The following is a 7,661-nucleotide window of genomic DNA, read 5'->3' on the forward strand; positions in this document are numbered from 1 at the left end:
ACTCAGAAGGAGTAAAGAATGCATAAAGATCTTGGGTTGGCTTTGTGGAGCTTCGGACTAGGCCTGGGGAGTGATATGACCTGCAGACTGTCCAATGGTCTTGAGAGACATATAGTTCATTCCTAAAGACACCTCATTAATACTTACATAACCCACATCAACTAGTGCCTTCCCTCACATGGGCCTGTCCTGTCTAGCAAGGGTTCTGATGGTCTTTTCCTTCAATAAAGTTATTCTGTCTTACCTCTTCCTTTTTGCTGTAGACTCTTTCCTCAAACAAAGGAGACGAAGGACCTGATCCAGGTGTTACATTTTATTTTTCTTGTCAGTTGAAAGGCTTGAACTCAGGACCTAGACACTGTCCCTCGTGGCTAGTGCTTTTCCACTTTGAGCCACAGGACCACTTCTGGTTTTCTGGTGGTTAATTGGAGATAAGTCTCAAACTTTTGTACCTGGGCTGGATTGAAACTCTGAAGTTCAGACCTCAGCGTCCTAAATAGCTAAGATTACAGGTGTGTGAGCCACCAGTGCTGGACAAATGGTTGTGTGTGTGTCACTGTGTGTGTGTGTGTGTGTGTGTGTGTGTGTGTGTGTGTGTGTGTGTGTGTTGGTCCTAAGGGTTAAATTAATGCCTAAACCTTGACTTGGATTTTTTTTTTTTTTGCTGAAGATTAGTGCTCTACCACTTCAGTCATAGCTCTACTTCGGGATTTTTGGTGGTTAATTAGGGATAAGAATCTCACTGAATTTTCTTGCCTGGACTGGCCTTGAACTTAGATCCTCAGATCTTAGTCTGCTGAGTATCAAGAAATACTAGCTAGAGCCACCACCACCACAGCTGAGTATTGTATTTTATTCCATTCTCTGCTAACTCATGATAAAGAGGCTCTTTCCTAAATTCCCATAGATTTTAGAGTGCTGTGTGGAACACCAGCTACGCACAAGTAATGAAAGCTGAAAATCTCAATGGGAAAATGGTGCCCTTCTATGGATATTCTGCATCATTCACTATAGTACTGAGCAGTCCCATATGCAGACACTATACATCCCATCACCATGGTACTGAGCAGTCTTGTGAACAGAGCCATAGACATTGGATCAATATGGCCCTGAGCAGTCCTGTGTGTAGACCCCAAAGATATCAAATAACCATGACCTTGATAGTTAAGCATGTGACCCCTACATTAGGATAAAAACCCAACAGTGAAGACTTTCATAGGGGAGGCTGGACGTGAGGGAAGTGTTTATTAGAGGAAAGTGACTGCTAACAGATCTGAAGTGGGTGGGTGACATGGTGGAGTAGGGTCTTGGAAAGCCTCTACTGGGAGGTATGTGTCCATGGTGTCTTCAAGGAGCAGATGTGTCAGTGTTAGGGAAGAAATGACTAAAAGAAGGATTGTTTCCCCTGTGGTCTATGGAATTCATTTGCTAGGAACAATCAGGATATAATCTGTGTATGAGAAACAAAGGTTTCACCTATCATCTACTCAATGCATGGTCCAGGGAAACCTTGTGCTGAGTGGCTGACATCACTAAGTCACACATCTGTGAGTACCCATCATGTTTGCAGACTCAACACCTAGGTATACCATGTGTGATTGAAACAAACGCATTCCAGGTGTGTCCCTTGGGCACTGATGATACTCTAGCACAGGTTTGGTGGCAAAACAAAAAAGGCTCAAGATAAAAGCATTCAGGATCCACCAGCTTTGGTGCCCAGGAAGTAGAAAAAAATGTCTGTTTTGAAGCAGGCCATCATGTTGATACTGAAAACCTAATAACTGAATCATATCTTTTGTCTCTATGATCTCAAAGAATGAGTTCATGGATACAGAGGGAAGAATAAAACAGCAATGATTTATTGAAGAAGAGGATATCAAATGTCTTGCTAGACAGGAGGGGTCCTAAGGGAAGGTACTTACTGGGATGCTTTGTACAGGGTTTTATTGTCTGTAGGAGAGAGCTATGTGACTCTCAAGGTCATAGGACAGTCTGTGGCCATATCCATCCCAGACACAATCAGAGATGTCACACAGCCTGTATGAGATATCTGCATCCTTTAGCCCTTTTAATAGATGTCTGGTCCATCAGACGCCTATGAGGCTCAATCAGGTCACTGTTCACATGGAAGTCTACTAGTGGCTCAATTGATAGAGCTTCTCTTTGAGCTTTGTGTTGTGTGGTGTGTGTGTGTGTGTGTGTGTGTGTGTGTGTGTGTGTGTGTGTGTGTGTGTGTGGTTAATTGGAAATAAGAGTTCCAAGAACTTTCTTTCCCTTCTGGGCTAACACTGAACCATGATCCTCAGATCTCAGCCTCATGATTAGCTAGGATTACAGATGTGATCCATAAACAAAGGGCTGAAAAAGTAGTCTTTTAATAAATTCATTTAAAGGAAGTATGAAACAGCACCATTACTTAAAATTCAATCACCCCTCAGTATCCTCATGGAATGGGCTCGAGGACCCCCACCAATAACAACATCTTCACACACTCAAGTTCTTTATATAAAATAGTATTTGTATAGAACCTACAAATAATCTGCCACACACATTCAAGTGTCTCTACATGACATCATGCTTATTAACAGGTACATCCTATGTAGCCAGTGGTTTTACTATAGAGTACAGTACAAGTATATGAGAAGAAAATAGTGTATAATTATTTCCCTTGACAAGCCACATTTGGCGGAATGTACAGTGTTGGCATGTGCAGAGACAATAGCAGGTGAATTAAAGGTGAACCTGAAGATGAAAACTGGCAGGAATGGAGATGAGAAACATGCGAGGAGGTAGAGAAGGAATGGGTTAAGCCCTGAGGCATTTGGAACTTGCGGACTGGAGAAGAGGAGCCAGTGGCCCAATTAACAGTACTGGGGAAGGAAAAGGGATGAAGAGGAAGGATTAGTTCACATATATTTGTTCTTATCCTGTCAAGATTTATTTAGCTTCCTTCAGAATTGAAGTTCTAAGAGAATTATCAGAATTCTCAAGTCCATTCCTTACTAAGTCAGAAATGGATTTCATCTCACAACAAGATGGTAATCACAAAAATATTAAACATCTCCATGGAAGTTTTAAAGGGTAATATCAATCAATGACTTGAATTACCTTGACAAGGAAGACACCTGTAAGGGTTTATGGGAGAGTAACTTTAAAAACTCCAACAATGACAACTGGCTCTTAACAGCCCAACACTCATCATGAAGCAAGGAGCTCTTCCTTCAATGTTGTCTTTTCCATTTTTTGTGAAGCAAGATTACCATATTGTTCCTCTGTAATTTAAGAGACAGTGTCGAGAAAGAGAATGGATAAGTTTGAATCACTTCTTGATGACAAGAAAGCTGAAGCAATTTGATTGTCTCATGACTGTCTCATTGACCAAGGGGCAAAAAGGGTAGTCACAGTTGAGTGGCATTTTCCATCCACACTCCAAATGCATTTCTACTTTCTTCTGCCTGTTCTGAATCCACATAAGCTAGCTTATATTGACAGCATCAGTAAAGACTGACTAGCCCTGGAGGATTGGCAGGGATGGGATGGTGTGCAAAAGGCGGAAGTGACCAGGAGGCCTGAAAAGAAGGGAGGGCTGAAGTGAGAGAACCACTGCAAATCCCTCTTCAAAAAATCCCTCAATGGCTGAACCAATCTTTTCTGTTTCTATGTCTCAAATGCTGTAATTTCTGTAATGAATGCTGAGAGTCACTTAAAATCATAAGCTCTGCCCCTAAGTTTCTTGTCAATTATAAGCCTACGTCAACTCTTGTCCCCACAGGCAAAAAATATGTTCCTCGGGCCATCATGGTGGACTTAGAGCCTGGAACCTTAGACTCAGTGAGATCAGGACCATTTGGCCAGAGCTTCAGGCCAGACAACTTCATATTTGGTATGTCATCATGGTCTATGGGTCCTAACATCCAGGCACTCCAGTGCTGGGCTGAGCCTTTATACACCTAGATATTGTTCTCAGCTAACCCACCTATTCCAGTCTACTGGAGTCATGCCCCTGGCCACTCAGACAGCTCAGATCAGTGCCACTCTGCAAGCACTCTATGACAAAGTAGCCTCTAAAGGGAAAGATCAGCAATCAGGGAAAGCCTCCAACAAGGTTTCAGCACTGCTGGTCATTTCAAAGGCCCAACAATAACAGAGAACTACTTCAGGACACCAGAAATCAAAGCACAGCTATGTGTGAGCAAGGTGCAGACAAGTGCTTGCAGCTTAGCTTTCCTATGATCACACTGTGCTCCTGTCCCTCCTGTGAAAATAACTACATTTCCAGTATTGAGGAAGGCTCTCTGTTCTTCATTTCTACAAGTAGTTGATTTGGGTTAAAATGTATCTTCCTCCACATTGTCTTTATTTCTTTAGAACCTGGGTGATTTGTAGGGTCCCAGATACATTGAAAACATTTCCTTTATTTCACCAAAGTTATCTAAAGTAAAAGCAAAGGTTGGCTCAGAAGAGTCCTATTGTCTTCACAATACAAATGTCACAGTAAATATTCTTGGAGTGTGTGTCTCATCATGTCTGATAGGCCAGAGCGGGGCAGCCAATAACTGGGCCAAGGGCTACTACACAGAGGAAGCCGAGCTGGTGGAGCCGGTACTGGATGTGGTGAGGCGGAAGTCAGAAAGGTGTGACTGTCTACAGGGTTTCTAGCTGGCCCACTCCTTGGGAGGTGGCACCAGGTCAAGTATGGGCACCCTGATTCTCAACAATATTCAAGAAGGGTACCCAAACCGCATCATGAACACCTTCAGTGTCATGCCCTCCCTGAAGGTGTCAAACACAGTGCTGGAGCCCTACAACACGATCTTCTCTGTCCACCAGCTGGTGGAAAATGCAGATGAAATTTTCTGCATCGACAACGAGGTCCTGTACAACATCTGCTTCTGTAACTTGAAGCTGCCCATGCCCAACTATGGCGACCTGAACCACCTGGTGTCAGCCACCAACAGCGGGGTTACCACCTGCCTGTGCTTCCCTGGCCAGCTGAATGCAGACCTGCACAAGCTGGCCTTGAATCTGATACTCTTTCCCGCCTGCACTTCTTCATGCCTGGCTTTGTGCCCCTGACCAGCCATGCCAGCCAGCAGTACCATGCTCTCTCAGTGGCCAAGCTTCACCCAGCAGATATTTGACGCTAAGAACTTGATGGTCACCTGTGGTCTCCGCCATGGCTGCTACCTGACAGCGGCTGCCATCTTCCGAGGCTGCATGTCCATGAAGAGGTGGATGAGCAGATGCTCAACGTGCAGAACAAGAACAGCAGCTACGTTGGAGACTGGATCCCCAACAATGTGAAGACGGCGGTGCATGACATCGCCCCTTCCCTCCCCCCCTCCACATGGACTCACGATGTCGGCCACCTTCATCGGCAACAACATGGCCATCTAGGATCCCTTCAAGTGCATCTCAGAGCAGTTCAGTGCCATGTTCCAGTGCAATGCATTCTTGCACTGGTACATAGGTAAGGGCATAGATGAAATGGAGTTCACTGAAGCTGAGAGCAATATCAATGACCTGGTGTCCGAGTACCAGAAGTGCCAAGATGCTACTGCTGATAAACAGGGGGAATTTGAAGAATACTTGGTGGAGGAACTAGTTTAAGACTTCCCATTGCTAGCAGTGCAACAGGAGTGTCAGAGCCTGCCTACTTCTCAAATTAATGGTGCTTTCCTGAGCTCCTGTTGTCCTGCAGTGGGATTCTTGCTGTGTATCATTATGCACAGCCTTTCCTGTCAGGAACTCACTGGTGGTGAATGTAAAAATACAGATTACTTTTAAATATGATTGTATGAAAGCCTTATTTATATAAATAAAGAAGTATACATTTTATACTCTTAGTCCTTATTCTTCTTAAGAATCCCTTTTATTCTTTCAATGTATTTGAAATATAAAGTTGGCCAGCAGGATTTAATCTTAGCAATATAGGACTGGTGCTCAAGAGGAGTTTCAAATTCATGGTGTTCCTGCTATTTTGAAGAGGAGGATGACAAACGCCAATATTTTTTATTTTCCCTGGCCCAGTTTTAAAGTTAGCAATCTCTCAATAGCATGCCAGTAGCAAAAAAGCAGGTTGAAGAGAAAGAAAACCAAATCTAGATGTTACAATTTTCCTAGTACCAATTTGATGTTTGGAGTACTGAAAGGATTGACGTTCAAGGCTTGTCTGGGCACTGAGGTAGCAGGGCCTCTTCCTCCTTTATTCTGACACAGGACTGGCTATACCTGCCACCCATTACACATTCCACTTTGGGAATGGAACCACAAAAGGCAGTTATGAATACTGGCCATTACAGATCTACTTCTCCTTCACACAATGGTAGGTTCTTGTCTCATGCCCCATCAGAGGGATTGCAGTCACATTCCCCAGAAACAGTAGCAGGAACCCCGATCCCTGTGCTTACAGTTCAGTTTACAGTGAAGCAGAACTCACAGGATGAGTGCAAGATCTTGGTTGCCAGGGTAGTTTCTCAAGGCATCTGGCAACATTAAGGACAGAAGTGAGTCTAGCTGTTTGAGGGAGTGAAAAGCTGACCAGCCCCATAGTGTATCAAGAACTGCTTGATTCTCTCCTTCCAAGTGAAGGAGAGAAGGGGAGACATGGCCCAATGACCCATTCTCATACTCACTTTTCCAGCATTCAAAGCTATCTGAGGCCCACGGGGAGTTGTAAGGACAAAAGGGATGCATGGAGCTAGCCTGTTGGGTATGGTTACTTTACATGAGTAAGATAGAAATCTCAATTGCTTAGAACCTACAATGGCCAGAAAGAGGTCGAACACTTCTGTTTTCACTGGAGGCCAAATCAGTCAAGGGTTCTTTTTGCCAGAATCTTTCACTCCTCTTGCAGTGAGGCTTCAGGTAGGTTGTCTGTGCCAGGCATTCCTCCATAGACACCAATAACCTGTAATCCCCTTTTTATTCAGAAACAGGACCTATGGGAATCCAGCAACTTTTAGAAAGCTCTAAGAAAAAGATACTACTGGGTGAGGTGGAAGTTCCTTGCTGCTAGTAAAGTTGGGAAATAGTAAGTTCCCTAAGCTTTCCTCTACCAGGCCTGAGGTTGGAGTAGGGTGGAGATGAGTGGGGTATAGATCTTTAAGCCAAGCTGATCTCACTTATTAGAAAGTAAACTTCCCCAGGGGGTGATCTGTGACTAGAAGCAGGATGTTTTCTGTCCTTGCCCCAAGGCATATCAAAGTGCAAATAGCTTCCAATGTGGGAGTCCTAGGGAGTAGGTGTTGGCCAGCAAATTGACATTCCTGGGTCTCTAGTCCTGGAACTGATCAGGTTGGATGATCCCCAAATCCAATAAGGCTGCTGGGTCAGAACTGAAGGCAGGTCTGGCCAAGGCACTCTCACTCCTCAGTGGGTTAAGGACTGAGGCCAAGCTGTGATGGAGGCCCCACCTAGCATATCTACCAGTATTTGACTAAGAATATTTTTGTTTTCTCTTAAGTACTTATTTATGAGCCTTTTCTGGTGGCTTTGGATTATTACTTTACATTCTTGACGAAGTAGTTCTTGTTTCACAATTAATGACTCTTGCCTCACCCCTCAGAAAACTCTTGTTGATAATTTTATCAGTAGATCACCATATATTTCTCAGGCATGGTTTTGTTTCCTCCTAGCCAGAGCTATGCACTAATTGCCAC

At 43.9% G+C, this 7,661-nt stretch overlaps 1 pseudogene; it reads left to right on the forward strand.

The window, feature by feature from the left end:
* Window positions 1–3,772: 3,772 nt before the first annotated feature.
* On the forward strand, window positions 3,773–5,610 carry LOC122103029 (annotated as a pseudogene).
* The last annotated feature ends 2,051 nt before the right edge of the window (window positions 5,611–7,661 follow it).

Source organism: Dipodomys spectabilis, unplaced genomic scaffold (assembly GCF_019054845.1).
Source record: "Dipodomys spectabilis isolate Male_0828 unplaced genomic scaffold, ASM1905484v1 ptg001375l, whole genome shotgun sequence".
NCBI lineage: Eukaryota > Metazoa > Chordata > Mammalia > Rodentia > Heteromyidae > Dipodomys > Dipodomys spectabilis.